At 40.4% G+C, this 13135-nt stretch overlaps 1 non-coding gene across 1 annotated transcript; it reads right to left on the bottom strand.

The window, feature by feature from the left end:
- Positions 1-8555: 8555 nt before the first annotated feature.
- LOC111758685 (small Cajal body-specific RNA 13) lies at positions 8556-8824 on the bottom strand. Its single transcript, XR_002792870.1, has one exon. It is a non-coding gene; the product is annotated as a small Cajal body-specific RNA 13 (non-coding RNA).
- Between the last annotated feature and the right edge of the window lie 4311 nt (positions 8825-13135).

The following is a 13135-nucleotide window of genomic DNA, read 5'->3' as shown; positions in this document are numbered from 1 at the left end:
CATTTCTTTCCAGGACTGCTCACTAGCTCAGGGCTCCAGTCTCTTCAGCTGCAAACTATCAGGTGAAAGGCTCATCTCCCTGGCCAGGGCCTCTGCCACTGCTATGGAGCTATCTCTCTTCCTCTGTGTTTTTCTCCTGTCTTCTTGATTGAGTGTCCATTTATTTAGCCCTCCAAGGGGGTGGGGACTCAATCCTGCATACCCTAATGATGTGGTTGAATCAAAGCCCTACTCTTGATTTAATCAAGTAAATGTAAAACCCTTTGAATTGAAATCAGTCAAAGGGTATTATGCCCAGAGGAACAGACCAGTTTACAAACATAATCTATATCTTTTTTAAAATTCATCAATAATATCAAACTGCTATGGCGTGCTACCAAAAAAATGTGAAAAAAGCTTTGGAATTGGGTAATAGGTAGAGGCTGGAAGAATTGTGAGGGCTCAAAAATGAGTGAGAGAAAGTTTGGATCATTTTAGAGTATACATAATTCGTCATGAACAGAATGTTGCTGGAATTTTGGACCTTAAAGGTAGTTCCAGCAATGCCTTAGAAGGAAATGATGAATGTGCTATTGGAAACTAGAGGAAAGGTGATCCTTTTTAAAAAAGTGGCAGAGAACTTGGCAAAATTGAGTTCTGTGTTGAATGGAAGGCAGAGGTTGAAATAATGAACTTGGGATGTATAGCTGAGGAGATTTCCAAATTAAGGGTGGAAGGTGTAACCTAGTTTCATCTTGCAACTTATAGTGAAATGAGAGGGGAAAGGGATAAGCTGAGAACTGAATTCCTAGGCACAAAGAAACTGGAAATTGATGGTTTGGGAAATTCTGAGGCTATCCAGATAGTGTGCTCTCAGTCTAGGGTCAGATATTACTCTATTAGGGACCTCCCTGTGAGTCCCTGGAGTATAGGGCACCATATTAGGGTTTAACTGAATGTGGATCCAGTTGGTCATTTCAGTGGAAGTCAGGAATGGAAATGCAATTATGTAGGAAGGATCTGTGGAACGTCTTTGTCTGATGGTTTGGACCCCTGTGAACTTCATACAAAAATGACAGTTTTTTTTTTTCAAGATTCGTATGAGTAGGACCATTGGCAGCCTCTACTGAAAGGGAAGGAGAAGAGATGAACTGAGGGAAAAATGACTTGAAGGGCAGAACCATAGAAGCCAAGCTCTGGACCGAAGAGATCTCCTTGAACCAGGAGAGTGGGGCTTCCCCTGTGTGTGGAAAGTGTGTCTTCCCCTGTGCTTGGAAGGGGAGGTCATCTTCCCTGGTGCTTGGAGGGCGTTGGCCTTCTGCCCCATTGTTCAGGAAGAGTGCTGTGACCCCGATGCTCAGAGATGGTGGAATTAGTGCCTTAGAATTCAGAGAAAACCTGGTCACCATCTCGAAGTTTGGAGTGGGGGGGTGAGGCTTCACCCCAGTGTTTGGGAAGAGCATGGCCACTGCGCAAGTGTTTGGAAAGGGTGGGGCTGCTGATCCATCAGGCCCAGAGGACAAATCATTGATTCATAGAAGACTCTCAGACCATGAAATCTAATGGAGTTAGCCCTGCTGGGTTTTGGAATTGTTTGGACCCTATGACCCCTGTTGTCCTTCCAACTTCTCTTTTTTGGATTGGGAATGTTTTTCCTATGACTGTCTCTCAGTTGTACACTGGAAGCAGATACCTTGTTCTCTAAGTTTCACAGGTCCACAGACAGATGGGGATTGTGCTCCAGGACAGACCACACCTATAACCAATTTTGGTAAGACTTTCTTCTTAGCATTGTTTCTGAAATGACTTAAGGTTTTGGGGATGTTGTGATGGAATGAATGTATATTGCGTGTAGAAAGAGCATGTCTTTTTGGGGTCCAGAGAGTGGTGTGTGGTGGTTTGGAGCTGTATGTACCCCAGAAAAACCTGCTCTTAACTTAAACCATTCCTGTGAGTGTGAACCTATTATAAATAGGATCTTTTGATGAGCTTACTTCAGTTAAGATGTGGCTCACCTCAGGCAGGATGGGTCTTTGTTCTATTACTGGAATCTTTTATAAGCAGAATGAAATTCAGACATAGAGAGAAAGCCATGGGTAGCAAGAGACTGAGAGTCTACAAAACCTGGAAGAGAAGGGAGAGGCCAAGAGAGGCCAGGTATTACTTAAGCCATACTCCTAGAAAAATGAGTGGACCTTTGTGTATCACCATATGACCCAGGAACCAAGGACTGAAGATCACCAGCAGCCAGCCCCAGAATGATAGTCTTTGGGAAAAAACTATGACCCCTTAATTAGGACTTTCTTTTAACCTCAAAACCGTGAGGTAATAAGTTCCCATTGTTTAAATTAACACGTTGCACAGTATTTGCTTGAGCAGCCAAGGAAATGAAAACAAGTACATAGGTGGCAACTGGTGTCATGGAAGAAGGTGAGCTCTTGGTTGTCTTTTCTAGGTGAGAGGCAGTGGGAGCAGGGAACAGGACAATTGCTGTGGGAATGGAAAGATTGTTGTTGGGGAGGCAGTCATCACACCAAATCCAATTGCGATTAAGGGACTGAGAGGACAACCCATTGATAGAAATGGTGGAAAGAGTAAGAGGTGATGATTCAAAAGGGAGAGCAACAGCTTAGTTTTTATTACATTAAAGTTATAGATATTGATAGGGTATAAAATTATAGAATCAAAAATGGACTTTGGGGAAGCAGACTTGGCCCAATGGATAGGGCGTCTGCCTACCACATGGGAGGCCTGCAGTTCAAACCCCGGGCATCCTTGACCCGTGTGGAGCTGGCCCATGCGCAGTGCTAATGCACGCAAGGAGTGCCCTGCCACACAGGGGTGTCCCCCGCATAGGGGAGTCCCACGTACAAGGAGTGCACCCTGTAAGGAGAGCTGCCCAGCGCAAAAGAAAGTGCAGCCTGCCCAAGAATGGTGCCACACACACGGAGAGCTGACACAAGAAGAAGATGACGCAACAAAAAGAAACACAGATTCCCGGTGCTGCTGATAAGGATAGAAGCGGTCACAGAAGAATACACAGCAAATGAACACAGAGAGCAGACAACTGGGGTGGGGGGCGGGGGAGAGAAAAAAAAGGACTTTGGAGGTAATCCCTCTTAAGTCTAAGTTTTTAAAACGTCAGGTGATACAGAGTAGGAGAAAGGAGGAAAGGTCAGGGCCAAAGGTTTTGATTTGGGAGTTCTTATCTGGGAAATTAAACCACAGTTTCCCAGATACTGAGTGTTAGAAGAATCCCTCCAGAGTTTTGGATAGAGAGTCTTTATGGATCTCCATAATAAGTGAGAAGAGAAAAAGAGGAGAGTAGGATGACAGAGATGAGAAGAACACTCGGTGGAGGATGGAGTCAAGAAGGAAGATTAAAGGAGAATTGAGTAGGAGAGAGTAGTCAGCAGTTTGAATGGCAAGAAGCATTTGTATATGGATACATGATGTGTCAGTAAACATGTCAATGTTCTGTTCCTCATAATTTACATTTCAAAATTTTACCAGTAAAACATAAAATACCTGAATTAATGGGACTATTGCATAAGGGGATGTTTGCTTTTGGTTTAGAAAAGTATTAAATGGTATGAAATCTTGTTTCATATGAGAGAATGAAGGAAACAATTGGTGTGAATTTGTGATCTGTTAGGACTGAACAACATAACATACCTCAAGTGGCTCGGAACCAGTAAGCGATTTGGTTTAGACTCAGCTGTTCTTCAGCTGCTGTTCTTTGAGCAGAGAAAGATGGTACCAAATCAGAGAAGGATTCAGTACACTTGTAGCCAACAGATGTCAGTGTTGTGATACAATACAGGGCAGGATTTTGGAGCCTTCTCTCCTGCCATACTTTAGGCTTTGATTTAATGTATGAATATTCTCAGTTACTTCACTCCCTTAAAAAATGCAAACACAAATGTACTATAATGAAAGCTTCTATGTATACAGAGAACAGCTTCTCACCTGACTGTGAGAATGAATGAGAGTTGTTGTCATTTCACTGCATTGCCTTGCAATCAACTGCAAAATGAAACTGTATCTGAAAATGAATGTCTTGGAATGGATGGGGGAAATATTCAATGGTGAAGAATAAATTGGGTAATGTTATGACAGACCATTTTGATACAGTCATGGGCTCTTAAGGGTGCTACATTTAGGGAGCAGATGTGACTCAAGCGGTTGAGTGCCTGCTTCCCCCATGGGAGGTTCCGGCTTGGGTCCTGGGTGCTTCCTAAAAACAAACAGAAAACAACAACAAGCAAACAAATGAAAAAACCAACTCAAGGGAGCTCAGTGGTTCCCACATAAAAGGTCCAGGGTTCAATCCCTGGCCCTGGTACCTAAAAAAAAAAAATGCTACATTTACCCTTTTATCAGTTTCCACTGTTTCTTTGAAAAAAAATATGCTGATTTAAGAGATGCAACTGCTCTATAATAGTGTTCCATTCTTCTTGCCTCAGGTGTAGGCATTGCAGAGTCTGGGCCCCATTGTTTTGTGGGATTCGGGTATCCTGGAAAGTAGTAAGTGTGGGCTAAGCTGTTGGTCCATTCCTGTTCTTTGGAGAGACTGCTAACAGTCTCCTAAAACACATGTTGTTAGAGGCTGGAACAGAGATAACACATCTTAACAGGGTGCTGTTTTTTGAGACTATTACCCAAAGTGGTGATTTGGATATTAAACTTTTAATCAAATGAGGATGAGCTTGCAGACTGAATTCTTTTTGGCCCAGTTTAATTTCTTTCAGGCTTTTTTTTGTTATAGACCTGACAGAGTTGCTCACAGTGTAAGTTAACTGTCTGGTGGAAGCACAGGCGAGGAGAGTAGATGACACTGAGTCACGTTCAAGAGCAGAGACAATATGCCCCTGAGAACCTGCACCTGCCACCCATTCTGTAGTCCAGTCAGGAATTTAGCGTTTTGCTGCCTGGCTTCCTAGTTATGACCAACTGCTCTTTTGAGCAAAAATTCTATCTGAAAGGATGGAAACTTGGATTCAGGTAGTTGGTACCAGGGAAAATAATCCTCATTTCCAGGACTCAGTTTCCCCAGTTATAACAAAGAGATAATATTGACTTCCTTAGCAGTTAGAAGAATTTGTGCATGGTTACAGCTTAGTCATAATGACTAAGAGAGTAAGGAAGCTACTTCCATTAGCATGCAAGGTAGATGCTAATTGTCACCATAGTGCATTCTGAGGTAACTTTTTGGAGGTGGCTTTCTGTCTCACTGAGTTATCCTTACTGCTAATGGCTGAACCGATAGAAGCCAGAAGTCTGGCAGGTGAAGGCTGAAGACAGGTTTTAAAATTAAAAGTTAAAATAGTGCTTGCTCGGTATCAGAAATTTTGCTGTCACGGTATTGGAAAATCCCTTTACTCACCAGAAGTTGTGAAAGCAGTGCCCAAATTGTGATTACGAGCCAAAAGGCCAAAATCTGGAGGCACAAAGAGAGATCAAATTGTGCCATACAGGTCAAAGGCCAGCTGTGAGTGGCAGAGCAATTAATATTGCCCTGTTCCCTTTGGAGCACAAGCCAATGACTGGGGTGGAGTTGTTCTTGGAAATAGGCATGGGGTATCAAGGTTAGCATATCATGAAGTTATAAGGCTCAAAAGGTAGTTTTGGTTCAGCTCTCAGAGAGCCTTGGTATTTATGCTAAGGAATCTGGGCCTGGCTATATGGGAAATCATGAGTCTTTCTAGGAAGGGATTGATGTCAATAGATCTGTCTTCCGGAAAGATAATTCAGGCAGTCAAGGTCTGATTAGAAGGAAGAGAGTCTATAGTCAGGAGCTGCAGTTTTAAAGGAGGCCATGTGAATGGTAAGACAGAGCCTGAACTTGGGCAGTGATAGTTGGATGGAGGAGAACAGTGAGGATTGGAAGATACCTTAGGGTGAAATTAGGGTTGGATTAGGAAGCTTAACAACCCTAAGCATTGACAAGCTAAAGGTGTCTTCCAGTCTTCTTATATTGCTCAAAATTAAAACAGCACTGAAATGTAAAATAAGTATAAGAAAACCCTATAAATTTTGGATTTTTCCCGTGATAGTTGATGTTTTAATAGGAACATCAAATATCAAGTTCTTTTAAATTTTATTTTCATGTTTTTGGAGCCTTTGCTTCACCAGTGCTCCTAAAAAGTTGCTTTATCTTCCTACTGGGTTATCTAGCCATGGATGAAGTAGATAGTACTTGGAAACTGGTTGGAAATAGGAGGTGAAGAAGAGAGTGGAGTTTCTGGCTTGGTTCATAGGGAGGAGAGTAAAGCCATTGACAGGGACAAAGAACACAGGAGAGTCCTGGGTGTAAAGTATTGTCGAGTGCAACAGAGAAAACTTTAGGACACTACTCCAAACCTTGGTGAACATGAAAGCCATTCAGGGCTCCTGACGTTGACAATTAGAATAAAAAAAAAAGAAAAAAAAATTTCACCTCTTTTTCTACCTTCAAAGTCATACTCTTTTGCCTTTTCTATCATTACAAACTAAGTTACAGCCAACATAGTGACAAATGAAATGTGGGAACACAACCAGTTGTTTACTTGGGGGTAGTTTGAATTCAGTTTAACCCAAGATGTTGCTTTGTATCATAGGGATGTAGGGAATGGGTATTGAGAATATGGGAGAGCGGTAAGCAGCTTCTTAGTAGGGAGCATTAAGGAGCTTTTTAGGAATGAGTCATTTGACTGGTAACAAGGGGTCCCATCTGTGCCATCTGAAGGATGGATGCCTCCTCATCAAGGTATGGTCAGCATCCTGTGGTTTCTCCACTTAGATTTGTGGATCCTGTCTGTTTGCAATTGTAGTATATGCTCTAGTGGTGATGAGGTAACATGAATAATGGCATGTAATTTATTAAGTCTTATTTATTGAGTGCTTATTATGTGTAAGACTCTGGGTCAAGTCTTTATATGTACACACCAACTTATTTAATTATCACAGTGACTCTTTTAGGTATTTTTTATCTTGTTATGAATTGAATTGTGTCCCCCCCAAAATACATGTTCAAGTTTTAACCCTTGGTCTTGTGAATGTGATCCTATTTTGAAATAGGATCTTTGAGGATGTTATTAGTTGTGATGAGGCTTTGAACCTTAATACAATATGACTGGTATCCTTATAAGGAGAAGAAATTTGGATATTCCTCTCCTTCGAGACAGACAGTAAGAGAAAGCAGCCATGTGATGGAGGCACAGATTGAGTTTGTCACAGGCCAACGAATATCATGGATTTATGACAAGCTACCTCTACAATCAATATACTTCAGAGGCAACAGAGCCCTGCCAATGCTTTGATTTCAGACTTCTAGCCTCCAGAACTGTGAGATAATGAATTTCTGTTGTTTTCAGCCACCCAATTTGTGGTACTTTGTAACATCAGCACTAGGAAACTAAGACGCACCCCATTTCTCAATTGAGGAGACTGAGCCATGGAGAATGCAAGGACTCAAAGTCATAATGGAAAAGTTTGAATTTGGACTTGACCCAAATAATCTGATTCCAGTGCCTGACACCTCAACCACCATTCTACTGTATGTAGTAGAGGTGAAGCATTACATGAAGAGTAGGGCATTTAGAAATATATACATGGCAAAAATAAAAGCATTATGCTTTCTCCAGTTTCCCCCAATGGTAGCATCTTGCCAAACTATAGTACAATATCACAAATAAGATATTGACATTGGTACAATCTACCTATCTTATTGAGATTTGCATAATTTTGTTTGTACACATTTGTGTGTGTGTGTATTTGGTTCTTTACATGTGTAGGTTCGTGTATACACCACTAAGTCAAGATACCAAGGAATTCTATCACCACAAGGATGCCTTTTATTACCATACTCACCCCCTCCCTCCTGTCCCACCTTCTGTCCCTAACCCTAGCAACCACTAATCTTTTTTTTTTATTTCTATAATTTTGTCTTTTAAGGAATATTATATAGTGGAATTATACAAAATGTCAGCTTTTCAGATTGGCTTCTCAACATAATTCCCTTGAGATTCACTCAAGTCATGTTTATCAATAGTTGAATCAACTTATTGCTACATAGAATTCTGCAGTGTGTATCTTCCACTGTTCGTTTACTCATTCACCTGTTGAAGCACATCTTAGCTACTTCCCAGTTTTGTTTATTAAGAAGAAAGCTGCAGTGAACATTTGTTTACAGCTTTTTGTGTGAACCTAAGTTTTTATTTCTCTGGAATAAATGCCAAAGAGTGTGCATTTGGGTCAAGTCCAAATTCAAACTTTTCCATTATGACTTTGAGTCCTTGCATTCTCCATGGCTCAGTCTCCTCAATTGAGAAATGGTCATGTGGTAGTTTGCATGTTTAGCTTTGTAGAAATTGCGTATATCATTTTCCTCTTCCTACTGCAGACTTAGTGGCTTCAGACAGCCCACATTTATTCTTGGACAGTTCTGGATGTCAAAAGTCTGGAATGAGCCTTACAAGGAGTCAGCAGGGCTGGTTTTGTTTGGAGATTCCAGGGAAGAATCTGTTTCTTTGCTCTTCCAGCTTCTAGACCTGTCTGACCCCTTCCTCCATCCTCAAAGTCAGTTTTTTTTTAAAACTTGTTGCAGTACTTAGTGTCCAACAGAAATGATTCATCTGCTAAACAATATCTCAACTGCAAAGCTTCTCTTACTGTTGGTTGATAATGACATGGCAAAGTTATCACCACTGTGGCAACAGTACCCAGGACCTATGAGAGGAAAACAACACATGGAACTGCTGGCCCTTGAGCAGTATGCCTCAGTTTCCTCTGGAGTATGCTTTTTCTGCAAGTCTGATGTGCTCAAGTGCACCATTAACCCAGAGTGGTTCTGAGACCACAGATGCAAAGTCTGTTTTGTAGCATCTTCTCTTCTCTTCTCTCTGACCTACTGCCTCTCTTTTTTATTGTGATTAACTTGGGCACATCCAGAAAATCCAGGAGAATCACCCCATCTCAAGATCCTTAATTTAATCATATAGGCAAAGTCCCTCTTGCCTATTTACAGGTCTGGAGATTAGGACATGATATCATTGTGGGGGGCCATTTCTACCTCCCACACTGCCAACAGTTTTCCAGGGACCATACCATTTTACAGTTCCTCCAGTAATGTCTGAGTGGTACATTTTCTATGCATCCTCACCAGTATCTGATGGTTGTTACCACTTTTCATTTTAGACATTTTGATAGATGCGTAGCGATATCTCATAGTGGTTGGTTTTAATATGCATTTCCTTGATGGCTAATGATGTTGAACATCTTTTAATGTGCTTATTTACCACCTGTATATCCTCTTGAAATATCTGTTTACATCTTTTGCCCATTTTCTAATGGATTGCTCCTTTTTCACTGTTGACTTTTAAAAAAATATTTATTTATTTCTCCCTTCCCCTTTTCCCTCCCCCCACCCTGCTGTTTTTGCTGTCTGTGTCCATTCACCATGTGATCCTCCATATCTACCTCTCTCTCTGTCTTCTCCTCTCATTTTTTCTCCTCTAGGATTCACCAGGACTGGATCCTGGGGAACTCAGATGTGGAGAGAGATACCCTGTCAGCTGTGCCACCTCACTTCCTGGTTTCTGCTGGACTTCACCTTAACTCTCCCCTTCATCTCTCTTTTGTTACATCACCATCTCGCTGTGTGACTCACTTGCGTGGGCACTGGCTTACTGCGCAGGTAGTCGGCTTACTGCGCAGGCACTTGGCTCACTGCATGGCGAGGTGTGGGCACTGGCTTGCCGTGTGGGCACTGGCTCACCGCACAGGCACTGGCTGCCTGCACAGGCATGCTTTCTCTTCTTTTATACCAGGAGGCCCCAGGGATCAAACCCAAGTCCTCCCATATGGTAGGCAGAAGTCCTATCACTTGAGCCATATCCACTTCCATACTGTTGAATTCTGAGAGTTCTTTATGTTTTCTAGATACTAGGCCTTTGTCAGATATGTGGTTTGCAATATTTTCTCTCAGTCTGTTGCTTGTCTCTTTATTCTCCTCACATGGTCTTTCACAAGCAAAGTTTTTAATTTGATGAGTTATGATGTATCAGGTTTTTCTTTTTGGATCATGTGTTTTTATGTGTGTCAAGTCAAAGAACTTTTGCCTAGTCCTAGACCCCAACGATTTTCTCCTGTATTTTTTTTTTTTCTTCCTAGAAGTTTTAGAGTTTCATGTTTTATGTTTAAGTCCATGATCCACTCTGAGTTAATTTTTGTGGAAGGAATAAATTCTTTTAATAGAAGAAAATGGGTGGCATGACCTAATTTCAATGTCTGTGGCTCCTAAAGATTGTATTCATGGTGTCACTAGTTTAGCAAGACTAGCAAAGGTGCTAAAATAGATATCTACTTTGCAGACAAACTGCCTGATGGTGGGTTTCAATGGCAAAAAGAAATCTAAAACATTTATTATTCCCCTAAGCAGAGTTCTGGGCTCTTATTCATGTATATGTATATATATATATATACATATATATATAAAAGGAATACCAGACTTTATGGAAAATAATGATAGAAAATTCTCTGACATCCTGCTAAATTTATCTTGCTATGGGTTTCAGTAATTTTAACTCGTGGTATATTAGAAAAGGGCTCTGTGAACTCGTTTAATTTTCTTGTTCCTGGTTGTTTCTTTGTCTATTCTTCTGGTTTTGGAAGTGGAAGTGCCCTTTCAGTGGCTGAGGATCTAATTAGGTTCTATGTCATATTGTTGGACCATGGCTAGAGAGTACTGCTGAGGCAAGCAGTGGAGTGAATTTTGGAAAGGGATTAGAGAAAAGTCTGTAAAAGCTTAAAACCAGTATCTTGAATGAACAGGGCAAAAAAGATGAGGGTGATCAGTATTGCGGCCACATGGTAATAACAGATGGGTAGAAGGGGGAATCAGATGTTTTTCTCTGCACTCCAGGTTTTACACTAAAGAAACAAGTATAAACTTGTACTACCTCTGAAATATTAAGGAGTGTTCACTGTCACTGATTCAGAAAAATCCATGTTCTGGTTATTGTATATTACAGTTTTCATGATGGATTTCATACTCTGCATATGGAAGGAACCAAGTCAGAAGAATATAATGTATGTACTCTAGGTTTCAAAAAGTCAGTAAGGAGAATGAAGTAGCTTTTGCAATAAATATAGCAACTGATTTGGTAAAGATAATTATGAAGTGATTCTACCCTTGCTCCTCGAAGACGGACTTTACTCAAATCAATGGAATTACATACATGGGTCAAAAATTTAATGTTGTTTAATTTTCACATGTCAAACTAAGTCAGCTCATGAACTAGTAGCTACATGTGCTATTTTAAAATACATCATCACATCTTTATACTTTTGCAAAAATTAGTTGTCTTAAAGAGAATATTTTATACATGTTATTTTCTTGTAAAAATGTGATCAAATAATGACAATATTATTACTGCACACACATCTTGAAAATGATGAATGAATGATTTCAAGGATTTATAGGAGATGATGTATCCTGCCCTCGCAATTATAGGTCACCAAATTTAGGGAGTAAGCCTCCAGAAATAAAGACTGCTGGTACTATTATGATGAATCTTTTTTCTTTGAAAGCAAAGATGGAAATGAAGATACAAATGGAAGGTGGAAAATGTCAGTCTTTTTGGACATTTAGTAACAGTGTAGTTTCCTCCATTTAGTTGGTCTCAACTTTTGTGCTAGTTGTTCCCCATTCTCAGAATCAGAGAGATGCATAGAGTGTCACATGAACATGCATACTTCTTCCCATATGACAGCTCCATACACTTCAGGTCCAGATCTGCTGGGACCAGATCACACCTTCAAAAATAGTTAAAACTTGGTTCTAGAGCTAAAGAGGCCTGAGATAAAAATATCATGTGAGAGGCTAATGCCTCTACTACCATGTCTACCTTTGCTCTTTTGGATAACCTGATCGTATTTTCTGACCTTTTCCCATTTTCTGTTGCTTATGGACATTTTTTTTTTTTGGTGTTAGGTGTACCCTTATTATTTTATTTTTGTGTAGTTTATGCAAACAGAGCTTGTATGAATAAATTGGAGACTGTATTCCTGCCCAGTGACTGAGTGTGACAGATGTTCACTTTAGCCTGAGAGGGTCCTTCTTGAGGTCCATGCACTTACATAACTTTAACTGGCCATATGGTTGGAGGGGGTTACTTGCCTTCCCCCGTTCCTCCTTTTGGAAGTAATGGCTTTCTTCTCTGAATTTTCTCAGCACTTTGTCTGATTCCCTCTTAGGGAATTTCTAACTCTTTATATAATAATTACTTCTGCATCAGCCATGTCTCTTCCTAGAGTGGAAGCCTCTGGAGGGCTTGGACCGTGTCTTTAATTATCTTTGTATCCTCCTATAGCACCTAGTGGGGCCCTGAGCGGATCAGGCCCAGATAGAAGTAAACAGGTTGTGCTTATGTTTTCCATGTAATTCTGAAGTCTGAACGAGGCATATATAATCCCTAGCTGAACTGCATATAACATTTTAATGATAAGGATTTTGTTGGTCTGTGTTTTTCAGCTTTTAGGCCTAATTTTCTGCAGTTTATGTCTTCAAAAAGAAAAGTGGCCATTTCCTTTCTTTGCTCCTTGTTTTTATCTCCCTGGACACAAAACATGCTTATAAATGCCCTTCTTGCTAATCACCACTTTGTGACTGACTAATCATCAGGGACTTTAAATTTAGCAGAAAATGCATAAAATCCATGCCCTAAATTTGTTTTTAGGGAGTCACTTGAGTATTTTCTTGGAAAAAGAAAATCACAGCTTCAGTCTTCCTATTATTAATTATTAGACGATCCTTAGAACCACATTGTATAGTGTGCACGAAGAAACAACATGGCATTCTTACAGAATTATCTTACGTGAAAGAATGCCTCCAGTCTTCACACAGAAACATCACATAAATCCAAAGTACTATTATTGTTTTTTAATTATTCTTAAAAGTGGGTCAATAAAGCCAGGAAGATATGTGTTTTCCAAGAAAACAGGAAACAAGTCTGGTTTTACCAGCAGTACCTAGTAGAAAGCTGTTAATTTTCTTCTAAGAATAAAATAAGTTTGCAAGTGGGTGTTTAAAAAATGCATTAAAATGGCAATGTGCACATAATTTAAATGAGCCAGGAGCTGCTAATTATTCTGGCATGTGTTCAGTTACTTTTGT

This window comes from Dasypus novemcinctus, chromosome 5, assembly GCF_030445035.2.
Source record: "Dasypus novemcinctus isolate mDasNov1 chromosome 5, mDasNov1.1.hap2, whole genome shotgun sequence".
In the NCBI taxonomy this organism is placed as follows: Eukaryota; Metazoa; Chordata; class Mammalia; order Cingulata; family Dasypodidae; genus Dasypus; species Dasypus novemcinctus.
This window is presented reverse-complemented; position numbering and strand designations above follow the sequence as displayed.